The 19103-nt window shown below is 43.8% G+C and overlaps 1 protein-coding gene across 2 annotated transcripts in view; it reads left to right on the top strand.

Annotated features, from left to right (window-relative positions):
• The window catches only part of NLRC5 (NLR family CARD domain containing 5), an 81316-nt gene continuing 62213 nt past the window's right edge, over positions 1-19103 (top strand). The window contains exon 1 of one of the 2 annotated variants that reach the window (XM_041766805.1): positions 1-99. The gene's annotated coding sequence lies outside the window, so the exon portion shown is untranslated. The remainder of the gene's footprint in view (positions 100-19103) is intronic. The other variant, XM_041766809.1, reaches the window with a different exon arrangement.

The following is a 19103-nucleotide window of genomic DNA, read 5'->3' as shown; positions in this document are numbered from 1 at the left end:
CGGCCGCCGGTCCCGGCTCCGGGCCCGCTGCTCCCCGCCCGCTTTCAGTTTCGAGAGCCGAGCGGCGGGGCGGGAGCGCCCGGGGCCGGAGCGCGGCGGGTGAGTGGCGGCGGCCCCGGGGCTGCGGGCCGGGTCGGGCGAGCCGTGCGGGGGACCGGGTGCCGGAGGGCGCTGGGCGCGGGGCCCGGGGCCGCGGGCTGGGCGCAGGGTGCAGGGTGCAGGGACTAACGGACCCGCGGACGGATGGGGCGCCCGCTGCACGGCGGGGTTTGGGGCGGGGGTGCGAGCCGCAGCGGGGGGGCAGGTCGGGGTCACCTGGGCCGAGGGACGCTGGGCGCGGGGCGCTCCCCGTGCCCCCTCCCTCCCCACGCTCCTGGAACTTTAACTTTGCATCGCTTTTGGAAGAATTATAGCAGCGGGAGTGGGGGCGGGGAGGGGTGAGCTAGATAAAGGGGATCGAGAGGCACAAAGTTTGTGGGATACACAGGATGGGGCAGCCCTGGAGATCCGCTGTGCAGCGCGGAGCCCAGCCTTACCCGCACGCATGGTCATGGTCGTGGAGGGCAGGAGGAAATCGGGGAGCCGAGGGAGAGGCTCACGGTCACCACAGATCGTGGTGACCATTTCACAGAGTACGCTTACCTCTAGGCTCCTCAGGCTGTGTACACTAAACAACCACCACTCTGTATGTCAATCCGACCTCCAAAGAGGTGCAAACTTTCAGTTCCGAAATAAATAAGTCAGAGAGAGGAAGGTACAGCAGAAGAACTCTAGGCGTCATGTTAAGGTATTATAATAGGTGCTGTATGGTGGCAGAGGGTAGCGACATGTCTGTACAATTGTGGAATCCCCTGGGTCCACCTGAAACTAATATAACATGACTCTACCTCAGTATTATTCTTATTATTTTTAAAGACTTTATTTATTTATTCATGGAGATACAGAGAGAAAGAGAGGCAGAGACACAGGCAGAGGGAGAAGCAGGCTCCATGCAGGGAGCCTGATGTAGGACTGGATCCCGGGACTCCAGGATCACGCCCTGAGCTGAAGGCAGGTGCTCGACTGCTGAGCCACCCAGGGCTCCCTAACAATAATTTCTTAATGTCAGATCTCCACAGACTATGTCCGGTGAGCATTTTAACCTCCTAATAGAGTGAAGGCATGGGCGCTATTTTGGTACTTGCTCTTTGCATTTCTTGTGATTTTCAACCATTTTTCTCACTCAGGAGGCCAGGACCTGGAGTTTGCTGAGCTAACCACTTAGGGAGGTATGGGAGAGGTCCTCTCATGGTCTCAGCATGGCTTGCATCCGTTTTATAAGTTGAGGGTTCTTCCATTTCCTTTTTAAAAGATTAGGGGTTTGCAGACTTAAAATTTGAAAATGAGCACTTCCTAGCTTCCCAAACCCGGGGGTCGGGAGGTGGGGTACCAAAGGTACCTAGACCAGTACCTAGAGCTTCCTCCCTCCAGACTGCTTTTCCTTCTCTCCGAGAAGCACTAAGTCGAGAAAAGCCTTCGGCTTGGTGTCCCACTGGAAAACAGAACGGGAGGGAAAGCTGATTATTTCAAGGTGCATGCGGACTTCCCTCCGTCGTGCTTTGCTCCAAGCTTGCTGAGCTGTAGTGCGGACCGGCCGTTGATCGGGTCCACCTGCCTTGTTTCCAAAGCACCGCCCATAGCTTGACTGGCACCCAGTTATGGGAGGCAGGTGGACCAGGGCCTGTTGCAGCCTTGTGTTTGCTGGGTGACCGTGGACTGTCTCCTCTCTCAGAACGTCTCAGTCTCTCCCAAGGCACTTACCTCCTCCCCGCTGAGGAAAATCCCACAGACCTTTTTAGTATATATCTCCCGTCTGTTATGAATTTAATTGTGACTCCGAGAAGGATATGTTGGGACGCCTGAGTGGCTCAGCGGTTGAGTGTGTGCCTTTGGTTCATGTCGTGATCCTGGGGTCCTGGGACTGAGTCCTACATCAGATTCCCCAAAGGGAACCTGCTTCTCCCTCTGCCTGTGTCTCTGCCTCTCTCTCTCTGTGTCTCTCATGAATAAATAAATAAAATCTTTAGAAAAAAAAAAGATATGTTGAAGTTCTCACCCTCTTTATCTCTGAATTGTGACTTTATTTGGAAATAGAGTCATAGCTGATGTAATTAATTGAGAAGAGATCATACCAGACTAAGTGGGTCCTTAATTCAGTATGACTGGTGTCCCTGCAAGAGAGAGGTCAGCTTATGAAGATTGAGACACACCATGAGATGACAGCTGTGTGACAACAGAGACAGAGATCAGAATGATGCATCTCTAAGGCCAGGAGCTCCCAAGAATTGCCAGCACCCCACAGAAACCGGAAAAGGCAAAGAAGGATCCTCTCCTGAGGGTACTTTGTTACAACTGTAACCAAGCTAGGAAACTAATTTGCCAGCCCAGAACCACTCTTCTGCTTTCCAGAGTTGGACTAAGGATCAAGCAAATTAATACGCGTGCCAATACTTTGTAAAAACTTTTTGTAGGTATTCTGAGGATATAAACTATTGGTGCCCTTTGCCAGATCTATTTTTTGAGTATTGGCTGGTAGCCCCAAGTCTACCTCGGCTGAAACTCAGCCTGCAAGGAAAACACCTAGAGGATTTGCGAAGAAAAATTGACGAGTCTGGCTGTTGGTGTAGGCTGTCTGGGGCAGGGAAGATTTTTGATCCCTTCTGGCCACCCTGGAGAACATGCTTCTTCAATGCACTGTATTTAAAACCATTACAGAAATGATGGGACAGGCAAGCACTTGGTTATGTGTGGGACTTGGTACCTATAAAATGGGCATGGTTGTGTGACCCATATGCTATCTGGGGGTTTGTGGGTCCATGAGAGCTGGGTAAAGTTGGCATGAACCCCCATTCTGTTCCTCTGGGAAGCCCTAAGTGTTCCTTAGTTCTCTGTGAATCTGGGTGAAGTTGGGTGTGAACTTAGTTCCTCTGGCCATCTTTGGTCCCAGACTCTTCTGCTCTGCGGTCACCCTTTCTCTCCCTAGTTGACGACTGCCTGAAACCAGTCATTTTCCTGGGATGGAAAGATGAGAGTCCTGGGGAACCGTGAGTTCACTTGTTTATCCTGCTTGTTTCAAGACTGACTCTGCAATGGGATTCCTACTTCATCCTGTGGGTCACTCCAAAGTCTCCCAATAAGTTCTTAGATACAAGAGTCTTCCCCAGGAAGGTTTTTAGCAGCCCTTCTCGCTGAGGTGCCTCTGACATTCAGCAAAGGAGAACTTCAGAGAGCCTGAGGGAATGTTCACTTAGCCTCAGATGATCTGTTTTCACTTTGGTTTACTTCCAGTCTTTTTTCTATTTGTGTATATTCGTATTTTTAAATGGACTCATACATAAAAACAAAAAATGAAATTATACTTTTTAAACTAAATAAAATGATATTATGTATTAAAGAAAAAGTATAGCCTATATTATTTTTGAAATTATTTCATTTTTAGTAGCTAATACATTCATTTAATAAAATAAAACATATAAAAAGATATATAATGAAAAGTAAATTTCCCTCCTTCCCCTATCTCCCAGCCACCTGATTACCCTCTTACCCTCCCTGAAAGCACCAGTGTTATCAGGTTCTTATGTCTCCTTCCAAAGAGAGTTCAGGTGGGCCTTTAGAAACATGGATATATCTATATCTATCTATATCTATCTATATCTATATCTATATCTATAATCTATCCCCTTTCTCACAAATGGTGATATACTCTATATAGTGTTTTTTAATCTTTTAAAAAATTTAATGTAATTTGGAAATCTTTCTACATCAAAACAAAAACAAAATCTGCTTTTCTCTTTTTTAACAGCTCTAGAGCATTTCACCCTATGGTTGTTTCATAATTAATTTAACTATTTTGGGGCATTTAGGTTGTTTCCAGTCTCTTGCTATACCAAACAGTGTTGTAGTGAATATCTTTGTTTAAGCATCATGTTTGCCTATGTAAAAATAAGACTTTAAGAAAAGTAACCAGGAGGGGCACCTCGGTGGCCCAGTCAGGTTAAGCGCCTGCCTTTGGCTTAGGTCGTGATCTCAGTGTTGGGCTCCCTGCTCAGCGGGGAGTCTGTTTCTCCCTCTGCCCTTCCCTACTGCTTACACATGTGAGCTTGCGCTCTCTCTCTCTCTCTCTCTGTCTCTCAAATAAATAAATAAATAATATCTTAAAAAACAACAACATCAGAAACAACAACAAACCACCCAAGAGTTGAATTTGCAAAGCGAATATGCAGTTTGAACTTTGGTAAATATGGCAAATTACTTTCCTTAAATGTTGGGCTAATTTTCACTCCTAACAGCTACGTGTGAGGGGACCTGCTTCCCACACCCACCTCAACATGCATGTTATCAAACTTTTCCATATTTGCACATCTGGGAGATGAATAATGGTCTATTTCCCTCCCACTTCTCTTATCATTTCAAATATTTAAGGGTCATTTGTAGTTAATTTTTCTTTTTTTTTTAAACTTAAATTTTTATTTATTTATGATAGTCACACACACACAGAGAGAGAGAGAGAGAGGCAGAGACATAGGCAGAGGGAGAAGCAGGCTCCAGGCACCGGGAGCCCGACGTGGGATTCAATCCCAGGTCTCCAGGATCGCACCCTGGGCCAAAGGCAGGCGCCAAACAGCTGTGCCACCCAGGGATCCCTGTAGTTAATTTTTCATAGACTGTCTATTCATATTCTTTTTCCATTTTTCCATTGGGTTGTTGGTCTTTTTCCTATTTAGCTGTAAAAGCACTGTACATATTAAGGAAATTCACTCTTTGTAATGAGTATACTGGCATTTTAAGTGGCTTCAGTGTTGTCCATAGAATGATGAAACCATATCCACATTTTTAAGCATCTAGATTGAGTCTTGTTCTCTTCTACTGCACATAGACTGTTTAATTCTGTTGTGGTTTTTTTTTTTTAAGATTTATTTATTTACTTATTCATGAGAGACACAGAGAGAGGCAGAGACACAGGCAGAGGGAGAAGAAGACTCTCAGCAGGGAGCCTGACATGGGACTTGATCCCAGGACCCTGGAATCACGACCCAAGCCAAAGGCAGTTGCTCAACCACTGAGCTGCCCAGGCACCCCTCTTCTGTTTTATATAAAAACCAAAATGTGACATTTTAATTCTTTCCATATTTCCCTCTAGATTCCTCTCAGGAAGGGAACTACTTTTGGGAAAATATCTTGATAGGATTGGGATGGGTGGGGCCCACATGCAAAGTGGTCAGCAGGGACGGGGATATGATGGGCAGAGCAGACTCTTTGAGTGGAGCATGTGAGTGGGGTCGGGGTGCTAGAGGTAGGATGCTGTATTGGGTCCCAAGAGGAGGAGGAGAGAGAGAAGGTGGAGAGAGGCTAGACATCCCAGGGAGGAGACCACGCCCCCAGAAACTTCTTGGAGGTAGAATGACCAAAGGGCATTTTTGGGGGAATGATGCCCCTTACTCCACAAGGTAGGTACTGATAGCACAGTTTCCCACCTGGCTCCACCCAGTAATCGTTAACCCACTCAGCACACATGTGCTGAGTTTCTAGAACATGTCAGGTCCTGCGCTGGGCACTGGGTTATAGCTGAGAACATGAGAAAGCCTCACTGATGTGCCAACAGGAACAGAGAATAAACAGGTACACAGAGATATGACTGCAGTGAAGAAAGATAAGGTACTGTTGGGGGGGGGGCGGTAGGCACACCCAGGGTGCAGAAATGGTTGTGTTTGGAGAGGCCAGGCATGGCCTTCCCATAAGGGATACAGGGACAATTGAGAGGTGTGAGGTGGGGGGCCATGTACCATGATGATGTCTGGAGGAAGAGGGAACAGGGCAGAGGCAATGGCAAAAAAAAAAAAAAAAAAAGAGAGAGAGAGAGAGAAGGAGCAGGGGAGAAAAAAAGGAAGGAGCAAGTGAGAGAGGAAGAGCTGTTCTGTGCTTGAACCCTTATTGCGAGTGAATTTTTTGCATGTAATTTAACAAAAGGCCGGACCTGCAGCAGGAGCCCCTCCACCAGAGGGGACCTGGTCACTACAGCCTCCCATCCCTGCCCTGGGCAGAGCCTGGGGCGGGGGGCACGGCTAACCTTCCAGAGGCCATGGCATTTCAGATGAGCCAGTTTGTATCAGGAAAGGTAGGGCTGCCCCTGCTGACAGCAGTGCTGTGATGAACCTGCTGGTAGCTAGAGCTTTGCTCACATTCTGGATTGTTTCCTTAGGCTGGGTTCTCAACATGGACTTCTACAGGAGTACATAGACTTTATTTTTATGGAGTTAAGGTGCACATAACATAAAATTTACTATTGTAACCACCTAAAATATCCAATAGTATTGTGTACGTTCACATTGTTGTGCAGCCATCGCCACTGCCCATCCCCAGGACTCTTCTCATTTTGTACAACCAAAACTCTATGCCCATTATCCATAATTCCCCATTCCCTCTCCCCCCAGCCCCTGGCCATGACCATTCTACCTTCTTGTCTCTGTGGATTTGTTACTCGATGTACCTCATATTAGTGCAGTCACACAGGATTTGTCTTTTTGTGACAGTCTTATGTCATCTAGCATAATATTCTCAAGATTTAGCCATGTTGTATATTACACGGTTTCCTTCCTGTTTAAGGCTGAATAATATTCCATCGTATGAAGAGACCACATTTTGCTTCTCCATTCCTCCATTGATGGTCACTTGGGCTGCTTCCATGTTTTAGTTATTGCAAATAGTGCTGCTATGAACATGGATATACGAATATCTCTTTGAGCCTCTGCTTTCAGTTCTTTTGGGTATATGCTCAGAAGTGAAATTGCCGAGTCATATGGTAATTCTATTTTTAATTTTTTTGAGAAATCACCATCTTGTTTTCCACAGCAGCTGTACCATTTTACATGCCCATCGAGAGTGCGCAGCGGTTCCAATTTCTCTACATCTTCCCTAGTATATGTTGTTTCCTGTTTTTTTGTTTTTTTGATAGTAGCCATCCTAATGAGTGTGAGGTGGTATCAATCTCAATTGTAGTTATTTATTTATTTATTCATGAGAGACACACACACAGAGACAGAGACATAGGCAGAGGGAGAAGCAGGCTCCCTGCAGGGAATCCCATGCGGGACTTGATCCCAGGACCCCAGGATTGTGCCCTTTGTCGAAAGCAGATGCCCAACCACTGAGCCACACAGGTGCCCCTGTAGAGTTTTTTTTTTTTTTTTTAGATTTCATTTATTTATTTAAGAGAGAGAGAGCATGCACACACGTGTGGGAGGAGGGGCAGAGGCAAAGGGAGAAGGAAGAGCAGACTCCCCCATAAGCAGGGAACCTAACATGGCTTGATCCCAAGACCCTGAGATCCTTACCTGAACTGAAGTCAGATGCTTAATGGAGTGAGCCACCCAGGCGCCTCTCACTATAGTTTTGATTTGCATTTCCCTAAGGATTGATGATGCTGACCATCTTTCATGTGCTGATTGGCCGTTTGTATATCTTCTTTGGAGAAATATCTCTTCAGGTCCTTTGCCTATTTGTGAATTGAGTTGTTAGTCTTTTTGTTATTCAGTTGCAGGCATTTAGTTTTGTTACTGAACTGTGAGCATTCTCTGTATATTTTGATTATAAATTCCTTGTCAAATACATGTTTTTCAAATATTTTCTCCCATTCTGTGGCTTGCCTTTTTACCCTGTGGATAGCATCTTTTTATGCAAAATTTTTTTTGAATTTTCATGAGTCCAATTTCTGTGTGTGTATATATATTGGTGTTGATTGCCAAATCATTGTGGTTCAGCTTTTGTCCTATGTTTTCTCCTAAGAGTAAGGTGTTGATTGCCAAATCATTGTGGTTCAGCTTTTGTCCTATGTTTTCTCCTAAGAGTCTTACTATTTTGGGTCTTATATTTAGGTCCTCAATCCATTTTGAGTAAATTTCGTATGTAGTGTAACGGAAGGTTCCAACTTCATTCTTTTGCATGTGGACAGCCAGTTTCCCCAGCACCATTTATTGAAAAGACTGTCCTTTCCCCATTGAATGGTCTTGGCAACTTTGTCAAAAATCATTTGGCCATATATGCAAGGATTTATTTCTGGGCTTTCTATTCTATTTTAATTGGTCTATGTGGTTGAGCCTTGAACAACATGGTGGTTAGGAGTGCTAACCCTCAGACTGTCAAAAATCCATATATAACTTTTGACTCTCCTAATACTTACCTACTGATAGCAGACCATTGACCAGAAGCCTTACCAATAATAAAAATTGATTAACACATATTTTGCATGTTATGTGTATTATATACTGTATCATTACAATAAAGGAAGTTAGAGGGGAAAATTTTGTTAAGAAAATCATAAAGAAGAGAAAATACATTTATAGTGCTTACTGTATTTCTTGAAAATTTTTCATTTAAAAATGGACTCACAATTCAAACCCATCTTGTTCAAGAGTCGACTGGCTTTATGTTTTTTTGCCAATACCACTGTTTTGATTTAGTTTATCTTAAGTTTTGAAATCAGGAACTATTGGTTCTCCAGTTTTGTTCTTTTTCAGGATTTTGGCTATTTGGGGTCTCTGGAGATTCCATATGAATTTTAGGGTGGGATTTTCTGTTTCTGCAAAAAAATCCCATCATTGGAATTTTCGTAGGGATTGTGTTGAATCTGTATATTACTTTGTATAATATTGACATTTGAACAGTATTAAGTCTTCCAGTCAATGAACCTATAATGTGTTTCCATTTATTTATGCCTTTGATTTCTTGTGGCAATGTTTTGTAGTTTTCAGTGTACACATTTTTCACCTCTGTGGTTAATTGTTAAGTATTTTATTCTTTTTGATGCTATTGTGCATGGAATTCTTTTTGTAATTTCCCTTTTAGATTTGACATTGTTTGTGTATAGAAATGCAACTGATTTTTGTGTGTCAGCTTTGTATATTGTGACTTTGCCAAATTGATGTATTAGTTCTAACAGTTTTTCTGTAGAGTTTAGGATCTTCTGCGTATAAGAGTATTGTATATATACCATCTGCAGACAGATAATTTTACTTCTTTCTGATTTAAATGCATTATATTTCTTTTTCTTACCTTTAGGATGTTAAATGTAATCCCCATGGTAACCACAAAGAACAGAGCTATAGAATATACACAAAAGGAAATTTTTTAAAAATGTAAAAATTTAGCTACAAAAATTTTTTTTAAAGATTTTATTTATTTATTCATGAGAGACCCAGAGAGAGGCAGAGACATAGGCAGAGGGAGAAGCGGGCTCCCTGCAGGGAGCCCGATTCAGGACTTAATCCCAGGACCCCTTTGGATCACGCTCTGAGCCAAAGCCAGATGCTCAACCACTGAGCCACCCAGGTGCCCCTCACCTTCTCTTTCTTTAGTTCGTTGAGCATTTAAGACAGTTTTTTTAAAAATTATTTTTTAAGCAGTCTCTGCACCCAGTGTGAGGATAAAACCCACAGCCCTGAGATCAAGACTTGCATGCTGTATTGACTGAGCCAGGCTGGTGCCTCTTTAAGACAGTTGTTTTAAAGTCATTGTCTGAAAGGTCTGCCACTAAGTCTCAGGGCAATTCTGTTGGTTTTTGAATGAGTGAACATATTGAATGAGTCATACTTTCCTGTTCTTCATATGCTTTGTGGTTTTGTTGTTATTGTTGTTGAACATTGGACATTTGAATATAATAATGTGATAACTCTGGAAATAAGACTCTCCCTTTCCCCACAGTTTGCTGGGTTTTTGTTATTGCTTTGGTTTTTCCATTGCTGTGGACTGTCTGTGCCAAGGATCAGTCTGAGGTGTAAACTTAATGCCTTTCTGTATCTTTTCTGAGTTTTCCTTGGGCATATGTGGTCACTTTCTAACTTTCTCCTTATATATAGTTGTTTTTGAATGTCCTAGTCTTTAATGTCTAGCTCCAGAAAGGGGGAAAAGGGAAGAATAATGGTGGGAACCATGGGGTCTGGCCCTTTTAATCTCCTGACTGTTTAACTGGAGAGGGTCTTGCAGCAATGAGGGGAAATACAGCAACAACAACTGCTTGCCTTTTCTTTCTGCACCTCTGTGATCAGAAGCAATAATCAGCAAATAGAGCACAAATCTCCAATATTTGGAAAACAAGGTCCTTTTTACTCACCCCAATTCTTGTAAGCTGTGTGCATGCCCCCCCAGGAACATGTGCACAGCGGTCTCCCATGTGGCTAGGTCTGGGGTATGGATAGCTACTACTGGGCTTAGAGCTGGAAATGACCAAAAATAACCACAATTTACCACCCAGGCATTCTGTTGGAAGTAGCAAGCATTCAAAGGCTCCAGAGTTCCAGAACGGTTCTATTAGACAGATTGTACCTATGCAGTCGTCTCAGTGGAAGAGACAAAGTACTGCTTCCTACTCTGCCATCTTCCCAGAATCCTCTCCTCAAGTTTTATTTTTTTAAAGTATTTGAGACCACATTTCTAAATTTCTCTCCTACAATACTGTGCAGATGCAGAGGCTGCAGGCATCTGGGAAGTTGCATCATGCCCCCAGCAACCATCTCCATGGTAGATGGATGGAGCCTATACCATCACCAAACTCCAAACCCCCATCAGCCTCTTGCCTTGGTGGTTCTTTCTGCCCCTCATGGCAAAGTGGAGGGACCATTCAAACCGTGGGGAGCTGGGATTCTGAGGCATTCAGATCTTGTTGTGGCATCTGGTTGTAGAGAGAAATAGCTTGCTGACTTATGTGTCTTCATGGTAGACTTTTCCCTGAGTTCTTGAAGGTGTCCTGTGCATTTCTGGGTCTCAGAATCCCCTTCTTGAAATGAATGGGCTAATGTTCTCCCAAACAGAGATTTATCCAATAGAAGTCAACAAGATGGTTGTAGGAGATGTACAGTTAGGGCCTTCATGTAAATTGAATCATAAAGTGAGAACGTTATCTTCTTTTCTTTCTCTTTAATCCTTCCACATTAGTCAAGGAGAAAGTGTCAGTTGGTGCTTAATTAATGCTTCACACACTTTTTGGTCTCCTTTTCAGCAACTGGAGGCCAGGCCCCGGGTCAGAGCTGTGGGCAGGCAGTGACACTGGGTTCTGTTTCAACAGTGTTATTTTGTTTACTTTGTTTGGTTTTTTCTTTTTTTTGGAGGGTTATCTTCTGTTCATGGTGAGCACTACTTTAGAAAACAAAGTTAAATGCGAGATGTCTTTTAGAAAAATTTCAAGGAATTGGTACTCTGATTCTCAGATCAGGCAAAAATGTCCTCAAGTGTGGATAAAACATCTTAGAAATTGTGTACCTTTCCCTAAAGGATAAAATCATGAGATATAAACTTCAAGTTCTATATTTCTGCTATGTTTAGAACTTTTCAAATGACTGATTATATATTTTGTAAGCAGAAAAATAATAAAGCTCTGTGGAGATGGTAATTTCCTTTGGAAAGAAAATTATTTGTTGAAGGTAGTATTGTGCTTCAATTAGGAAAAAGTCTCTGAATTCAGCACAGGTCTTATTTATTTATTTAAAAAGTTTTTCATTTTGGGGGAGCCTGGGTGGCTCAGTTGATTAGATGTCCAATTCTTGATTTCAGCTCACGTCATGATCTCAGGGTTGTGAGATCGAGCCCCATGTCGGGCTCTGTTCTGGGTATGAAGCCTGCTTAAGATTCTCTCTCTCTCTCTCTCTTTCTCCTTCTGCCCCCTGCCCCATGCCCACTCTCTCTCTCTTTAAAAAAAAGAAAATTCCATTTTTCACTGAGACATAATTAACATGTGACATTATATTAGTTTTCAGGTGTATGACATAACAGTTTAATCTTTATATGCATTGCAAAGTGATCTCCACAATAAATCTAGTTAACATCTGTCACCATACATAGTTATAAATTTTTTTTTCTAGTGTTGAGGACTTTTAAGATCTATTTTTTAACAATCTTCAAATGTGCAAGAGAATATTATTTTTTAAAGATATAAAAAAATTTTTTAAGTAATCTCTACACCTAGCATGGGGCTTGAACTTACAACCCGGAGATCAAGAATTGCACGCTCTACCGACCGAGCCAGCCAGGTGCCCCTGCAATAGAGTATTATTAACTATGGTCACCCAGCTGTGTATTACATCTCCATGATATATTTATTTTATAACTGGAAATTTATATCTTTTGACCCATTTCACACATCTCTCTCACCCTCCACTTAGCATGCCTTGGCAACCACTAATCTGTTCCCTGTATTTTTTGTTTGTTAGGGTGGTTGGTTGGTTGGTTGGTTTGGTTTGGTTTTTTAGATTCCACATGGAAGTGAGATTATATGGTGTTTTCCCTCCTCTGCCTAACTTTGTCCCCTAGGACTCCAAAACCATATTCCTCCGGGATCCTCACCAACTGCATGGTTGGTGATAAAGAGGGGATTTCCAGACTTGGCTTTGTTTCCAGTTGGGTGTAGCTGTGCTGAGCCTGGGCCTGTATGAGAGCATCCTGTAGAGCCACAGAGCTGGGGTGCAAGGTGCCAAGGAACAGGCCAGAGGCGGAAGTGTTAGTCATTGGGAGACACCCACAGGGCTTCATCTAAATAAGGCCATCTTGGTGCCTTTCCTGTCCCCCAGCCTTTCAGAGGGCAAGAATCACTTACCTCTGGTTTGCTAGAGAAGTAGGGTGCCAAGGGTGAGGGAACACAGAACCAGTCTCCTCCAGCTGGGAATGGGGAGCTGGGTGTTGTTATGCCTAGAACATTAGTTCCCAAGCTTGTCAGCATGGGAGAATCACCTGAGGAACTTCCAGAGGCTGCGTTCCACCCCTAGAGATCTTGCTATGATTGGTTCAGGATGCAGCTCGTTGGAATTTTTGAAAGCCACCCCCCCCCCCCACCAGATCATTCCAATGTGCAAACAAGTTTGGGAACCCCAGACCCGGCCTGGAAGATCCTGGGAGAATGCTCTGGAGACCCAGGAATGTGTCAGGTGAAAGCCTTCTCATGGAGGCCTCACCAGCCACTTCGTGTGGGAGCTGGGCCCAAACCACCAGGGCTGAGCAGGAGAGGCAAGGCCACTACCTGGTCACCTGCTGGCTCTAGAGCACCCTGGTCCCATAGGGTGCATCTGGAAACCCTGGGGGGTCCTTTGGTGGAAAGACCAAGCCTTTTGAGCAAGAAGGTGGGGGTGGGGGTGAAAGAGGTGACTTAAAACCAGTGATGTAGGCTGGGACCCAGATCCCGCAGTTTGCAATGAGAAAGAGGGAGACCTCTTTGATGTGGGATAGGACTGCTTGGACCTGAGCCCCAGACTTGGGCTGCGCCTCCCTCTCTGGATCCCTCTCCACCCCTCACTATGCACCCTATCCCTCAGAGGGCCGCAGGGCCTAGAGATGCTTGTTCAACTCCCAGTTCTGGGGCTCTCTAGCAGTGACCAGGCAAATCCCCTCACTGCTGGGAGCCTCAGTTTCAGCATTAGTAAAGCCCTGATGAAGTATAAGTCCTGGAGGACCCTGCCATTGTGATGACAATGAAGATGATGGCTTCCCAAGGAACAGGCAACCCACATCGTCACCCCCCTACCCCCCAACCTGCGGAAATGGGCTGTGTTAAGGACCCCTCTCACCTGTTCCACCAGCTTTTGTGGGTGAGGGAGGAAGTGGCTGCTAACATCTTTCTGAAGTGGTGTGCTTGAAAGGAGGGCCATCCCTGGGGTGGGGCTGCATCTTCCAGAAAGAGCCCACCCAGTCAGTCTGGCCCTGCCTTTGCTTCTTATTTGTTGTATGTGCCAGCAGGGTCTTAGCCCTCTCAGGGCCTCTTGCCCACCGCCCCCCATCTATAAAATGGGCCTAGCATGGACCGTGCAGCCAGGTCTTTTCCAGAACCGCATTCCCCTGAAGCCTTGGATGGAAGCTGGCCAGCCCTGGGGGAGGGCACAGACCCCAGGTCGCTGTCATCACCCCCGGTAGGGCTTGGCATGGGGCATTCTGAGAGGACTTATGGCTTCTGTGGATCTGCTTTTCCCCAGAGTCCACAAGCCTGACTGTCCACTCAGTCCCGAGAAGCCAACTTTAGTGGCACTTTCTGTTTTATGGGATATTTCTTTTTTTGTAAGATTTTATTTATTTATTCATGAGAGATACACAGAGAGAGAGAGACACATAGGCAGAGGGAGAGGCAGGATCCCTGCGGGGAGCCTGATGCAGGACTCATCCCAGGACCCCAGGATCACTCCCTGAGCCGAAGGCAGATGCTCAACCACTGAGCCACCCAGGTGTCCCCTGTGGGACATTTCTGTTTGGCCCCACCAACCAGCCTTTCTGGTTCTGAGGTTAGACTCGAGCCCTTTCTACCTCTGCCCCTCTCTCCCCATTGGCCATCCTCAGCTGCTCCCTTCTTGTCCCCTTTTCTCCCAGCCCGGCCCAAGAGCCAGGGGCAGAACCCAGACCTGCCAGTGCCATAGGGATGGGGCTTCCATCAGCCTGACCCTCCCCTCCCCTCTCCCCTCCAGCCCCCGAGCACAGGAAAGGCAGGTGGGGCCCCTCCAGTAGAGATGAGGAGACAAGCCCCAGCGAGCCAATGGACAACAAGACAGGTTCACCAAGCCTCCTGGGGGGTTCCCCCCATAATCCAAGCCTGGGAAAGTCAGGGAGAGGGAAGAAGCCAAAGGAACAGCAATCAGAAGTCTGTGATTCAAACCATGTCCTCTCCACCATCCCTCCCTTCCTTCCTTGTACCCTGTGGTGGGGGCTGAGGTTACAGAGCAAACAGCAGCACCATTTATAATAATAGTTAACATGTTCAGAGCCTTTCTTGTGGCCCAGATGCCATGTCGGGGATTTTACCTGCTTCATCTCCCAACGACCTTGCCTGGTAGATTTGAGTACACACATAGAGACACCGATGTTGCTCGCTGTCACTCACATGCTCCCCGCCCCCCCCCCCCCCAGTCAGCCAGTACACCCATCCCTCATCCACTGTGGTCTAGGTGTGCGTCCCAGGGCCGGGCGGCAGGTGCATGAGAGGGCCGAGAGGTGGCCAGCAACCAGGTGATGAAAGGCAATTTGTTTATTCATCCTTGGAACATTTCCTGGCCACTGAACGTGTATCTCTTTGTGGCAGGTGTATTAACATGGTTTGACTTTATCTGAGAGGCAGTGGGAAGCTGATAGGAGGTTTACACAGAAATCAGGCCAGGCCAGACCAGGGCTGAGTGTTAGAAATAACTCTGGCCAGGGGAATGTACACATGTGGTATGAGTGCCATACTGTATCAACCCACATCGCTCAGCCTCTTCCTTTTTAATGGCTGAGGGGAATTCTGTTGTATGGCTATGCCATAATTTAACCAGTTCCTTTTCAGTGGTCATTTAGTTTCTTCCGTCTTTTACTGCCATAAACAAGGCCACATTAAGTATTCCTGAATGTATGTTATTTTGCACATTATTAATAAATACATGAGCATAGAATTGCAAGGTGTGGTTATGTGGCATTTGCAGTTTTTATAGATAAAGTTTTATTGCCATATACTCTCACTAGTGATGCATCGAAATGCCTGTTAATGCATAACTTTGCCAGCTATATCATTTCCTTGACAATCTAAGAGCTGAAAAACCATATAATCTCTTTTAATTTTATTTTTTTAATAATAAATTTATTTTTTATTGGTGTTCAATTTACCAACATACAGAATAACACCCCGGGCTCATCCCGTCAAGTGCCCCCCTCAGTGCCCGTCACCCATTCACCCCCACCCCCCGCCCTCCTCCCCTTCCACCACCCCTAGTTCGTTTCCCAGAGTTAGGAGTCTTTATGTTCTGTCTCCCTTTCTGATATTTCCCACACATTTCTTCTCCCTTCCCTTATATTCCCTTTCACTATTATTTATATTCCCCAAATGAATGAGAACATACACTGTTTGTCCTTCTCTGATTGACTTACTTCACTCAGCATAATACCCTCCAGTGCCATCCACGTTGAAGCAAATGATGGGTATTTGTCGTTTCTAATGGCTAAGTAATATTCCATTGTATACATAAACCACATCTTCTTTATCCATTCATCTTTTGATGGACACTGAGGCTCCTTCCACAGTTTGGCTATTGTGGACATTGCTGCTATAAACATCGGGGTGCAGGTGTCCCGGTGTTTCATTGCATCTGAATCTTTGGGGTTGAATGAGATGCAATCCAAACTAGAAGTCCTAACAACGAGGGTTAACGAGGTGGAAGAACGAGTGAGTGACATAGAAGACAAGTTGATGGCAAAGAGGGAAACTGAGGAAAAAAGAGACAAACAATTAAAAGACCATGAGGATAGATTAAGGGAAATAAACGACAGCCTGAGGAAGAAAAACCTATGTTTAATTGGGGTTCCCGAGGGCGCCGAAAGGGACAAAGGGCCAGAATATGTATTTGAACAAATCATAGTTGAAAACTTTCCTAATCTGGGAAGGGAAACAGGCATTCAGATCCAGGAAATAGAGAGATCCCCCCCTAAAATCAATAAAAACCGCTCAACACCTCGACATCTAATAGTTAAGCTTGCAAATTCCAAAGATAAAGAGAAGATCCTTATAAAGCAGCAAGAGACAAGAAATCCCTGACTTTTATGGGGAGGAGTATTAGGGTAACGGCAGACCTCTCCACAGAGACCTGGCAGAAAGGGCTGGCAGGATATATTCAGGGTCCTAAATGAGAAGAACATGCAACCAAGAATACTCTATCCAGCAAGGCTCTCATTCAAAATGGAAGGAGAGATAAAGAGCTTCCAAGACAGGCAGGAACTGAAAGAATATGTGACCTCCAAACCAGCTCTGCAAGAAATTTTAAGGGGGACTCTTACAATTCCCCTTTAAGAAGAAGTCCAGTGGAACAATCCACAAAAACAAGGACTGAATAGATATCATGATGACACTAAACTCGTATCTTTCAATAGTAACTCTGAACGTGAACGGGCTTAATGACCCCATCTTTTAATTTTAATGTGTATTTCTTTCACTTCCTGTGAAGTTGAGCATCTTTTCATGTACACTTCAGAACCATTCTTATTTCCTTGTCTGTAAACAGTTCTGTTCTTTGTCAACTGTTCTTTTGTCTACTTTTCTTATTGATTTGTAGTAATTCTTGGTATATTAAAAACATTCGTGTCCTTTTGTATCACAGAAAAGGCAGATATTCTTTCCAGTTTGCCATTTCTCTTTTCACTTTATTCGTCGTACTCTTTGGCAGTATCAAAGTTCTAATTTATAGCTGATCAATTTCATTCCCTTTTTCTTTTATGATTTCTGAGTTTTGTGTCATGCTCAGCTATACCCTCTCCACTCTGAAATTATTTTTAAAACTTTTTCCCATGTTTTCTTCCAACACTTAAAAAATTTTAACTGCTTTGTTGTGAAATTATAACATAGAAAAATGCAGAAAATTCAACATACAGCTTCCTGAATTGTAAGTTGAACACTTAGTCTTCTAGTACTTCTACAGTTTAACTTTCTGCATTTAAATATTGGCCCCATCTAGACTTTATTTTGACATAATTTGGGGGATCGAAATCCGTATTTATTGGAAAAGAACTTTACAAATGTCATGGAATATTTTAAAATTTGTCATATGTCAAGCAAAAAAGGAAAATTTCAACATATTTCCCCAAAGCAGAAACTGCATGGGACTATTTCTTTGTGTAATAGAGTAAAACAAAAAAATTAATGGCAAGGATTTAAAGAATAACTTACCCCTCCATTAAATGACTCGGTTCAACATTATAATCTACTAACAATGTAATGTAAATTTGACATAAACTTGACATAAACTTATGGAAATTGGCCAAAGTGGCTTCTCTTATTATTTTTTAGAATGGAAAGACTAGAAATGACTTAAGCAATCGACTAACTTATAAGCTTAATGAGTAACAGTCTCAGTAAATCAGGGAAGAGAAGTCAGGATATATATATATTATATATATATAATATTTATATATATGTGTGTGTATATATATATATATAACTTAAAAAAGAGAAAATCCACAGAATAAAGAGAAATTAAAATTTCATTTTGTCTTTTTTTAAAAAAATGATTTTTATTTATTATTCATGAGAGACACAGAGACATAGGCAGGGGGAGAAGCAGGCTCCCTGTGGGGATCCTGATGCGGGATTTGATCCTAAGACCCCAGGATCATGACCTAAGCCAAAGGCAGATGCTCAACCGCTGAGCCACCCAGGTGCCCTCATTTTGTCTTTTTAAACATAAGAGACAGCAGCTGCTGGCCAATCTAATAAGGAGAAAAAGACAAAGCAAACTAAACTAAATTAAATGTGAAGATACCAGATTTCCAAGTTCAGGAAAATATCATCTGCAACTGTGTGCTCTACTAATGTTTGAGCATTCTTTTTATTTTTCTTTTGAGAGAGAGGGAGAAAGAACAAGAGCACACACTGTGGGGAGGCAGAAGGAGAGAGAGAATCTCAGGCAGACTCTGCTGAGCACGGAGTCCAGTGTGGGGCTCAATTCCACAACCCTGAGATCATGACCTGAGCTGAAATCAAGAGTCGGATGCTTAACTGAGCCACCCAGGTGCCCCATCTAATTTTTAATGCAGATGTCTTTACGTTTTTTTTTTTTTTAGATAAAAATGTGCCTATTAAAAAGTTTAAATGTAAAACTGGCCCAAAAGAGGGTTCTTCTTTGCCTGAGTCCTCCGTACCCCCTCCCTGGACAAAATCCTGTCACTGTTTTATAGCCCTAGAGCTGGTCTCTGTGTATGCAAATACACACACACACACACACACACACACACAAAGAATTTACTTAATGATAAACTTGGGAGCTTTTATGCTTGGTATAACATTTTTATGATTCATCCTTGCTGCAGTGTGTGTATCTGTACTTTGCTCCTTTTTATTGCTGAATAATATCACACTGTATAAACATAGTATAGTTTGCTTCTCCATTCACAAGCTTTTGGATATTTGCATTGCTTTCACTGTTGGGCTATTGTGGATAAACAAACATTTGTGTACGTGTTTTTGTGTGATGTCTATTTTTATTTCACTTGGAGAGAGGTCTGGGAGTAGAATTGCTGGGTTATGTGGTAACTCTGTGGTTAACGTTTTAAAGACCTGCCACCCTGTTTTCCAAAGGGACCACTCT

Source organism: Vulpes lagopus, chromosome 8, assembly GCF_018345385.1.
Source record: "Vulpes lagopus strain Blue_001 chromosome 8, ASM1834538v1, whole genome shotgun sequence".
Taxonomy (NCBI): Eukaryota; Metazoa; Chordata; class Mammalia; order Carnivora; family Canidae; genus Vulpes; species Vulpes lagopus.
Note: the sequence above shows the minus strand (reverse complement) of the source record. Positions and strands in the feature narration are given on the sequence as shown.